Source organism: Culex pipiens, chromosome 1 (assembly GCF_016801865.2).
Source record: "Culex pipiens pallens isolate TS chromosome 1, TS_CPP_V2, whole genome shotgun sequence".
Lineage (NCBI taxonomy): Eukaryota > Metazoa > Arthropoda > Insecta > Diptera > Culicidae > Culex > Culex pipiens.
Genome location: NC_068937.1, coordinates 25,597,762 through 25,599,384, shown reverse-complemented (window position 1 = coordinate 25,599,384; position 1,623 = coordinate 25,597,762). Strand labels below are relative to the sequence as shown.

The 1,623-nt window shown below is 45.7% G+C and overlaps 1 long non-coding RNA gene across 1 annotated transcript; it reads right to left on the bottom strand.

The window, feature by feature from the left end:
* Positions 1 to 288: 288 nt before the first annotated feature.
* LOC128093820 (uncharacterized) lies at positions 289 to 1,056 on the bottom strand. Its single transcript, XR_008212770.1, has 2 exons — positions 860 to 1,056; positions 289 to 763 (listed from the first exon to the last, which is right to left on the bottom strand). It is a non-coding gene; the product is annotated as an uncharacterized LOC128093820 (long non-coding RNA).
* Positions 1,057 to 1,623: the final 567 nt, after the last annotated feature.

Sequence of the window (1,623 nt, the reverse complement as noted above, 5' to 3'; positions counted from 1 at the left end):
AAACGACGATTAATGTAAAACCCTGTCAAGCTTAGTGTGCTAAACTCATTATTCATCCTGTAATAAACCGCCTCAATCTACTCACCGTTCGTTCTAAAACCAGCGTATCTCCGTCGCACCCTTTTCTTCGCACACCTTTTCACTATTTCACTATTCCTTGAAGCTTTTCTTGCTCTCCCTCTCTCTCTGTCACTCAACTTCTCGATTCACGCACGGTCACTCGTTCGACGCACGTGCACACGTGCATAAATCCAGAGGAGTGTGCGGGGTTCGTCGTCGTCTTCGTCGTTTTTCACTATTTCACGTTTCACAACTATCGCGGGGAACCTCGGCTTCCGTGTCACTTTGTCACACGTATTCACGGCTCCAGTTCTCGACCAGAACTGGATTCTTCAAGCCATCGCGAGTTGACGATTGATCTTCGATGTTTTTTTTTCTCTCTCTTCTAGAACTTCCCACTGACCAATGACCAACTTCTGGGGTGTAGAATTTTTTTCCTACAATTATTTATTCTTTATTATTATTTTTATTTTCCACACGAACGTTACACACCGTGATTCTAGCCAACACTAAGTATGATTGATCTGCACCCACTCACATTCTTCACTGGCCCCCGGAATTCTTATCCAAAATCGTCCGGAACGTGTCAATCCTTTTGCGGTCACTCCATACGGATCGATCGATTCTAATCCAGGTTCGTTGTCCGAACTGTCAGCAAACTCCTCCTTCGCGCCTTTGGTCACGGCCAAACGCGGTGTTACATCTGCGAAAGAGGTTGGGAAAATTTCGATCAATCGCATTAACTTCCTCCCGAAATCCCGAAAAAAGAAAGAAATCTTCAAAAATCTCAAACCCGCACTTTTTTCGTTTCGAACGCGACTTGAACAGGGTGACGGACGGTGACGGAATCACGCGAGTAAACACAGCTCGGTTCGTCGCCTAGTCGGCCGTATTCGCGCGTTCAAGTCGCGGGCTTGATGCAGAATATGGGAACTGGACCTTCCTGTCTCTGCGCGCGCGCACAGTCAGCGATGATGGCGCTGTGATGTGACGAGCAGCTCGATGTATGAGTGAGCAAGTGGACAAATATGGGCATATTTACGCGTTCGCCATCATTGAGCGCCCGCTCGATTGGGTTGAAGCGTGTTGTTGTACACTTCCGGCTGAAAGAGTCACTTCTTTGAGGTTGGAGTTTGTGTTAAAAGTTGGGAGAGTTCTAGAAGTATCTTTCTTGAATCTTTCAAAAAGGTCCAAAATAATAATTAACTTTTTTTGATCAAGCTGAAATTCGGTGACATCGCCAAACCATGCACAAATTACGATTTGTGCACCCAAAGTTAAAAAACGAGGGGATAGTCCTCACGAAAAGAAACGTGAGGAAAGTGCTATATTGCGAGAGTATAGTCCTCTCGCGTGTTCATTCGTTCATTGGAACAGTTCATCTTAGTCACCGAACCATGGTGGCCCATACGGCAAAGGCACGGTTCAATATGCCGAAGGTCTTGGGTTCGAGTCTCGGTACCGGTACTTTTTTTTTGATAGATGAACTTTTTTGGAAAATGAACCATGAGTAAAGTACTCTCGGTAATTTCGGGATTTATCCTCTCCGTCCGCACACAGTAC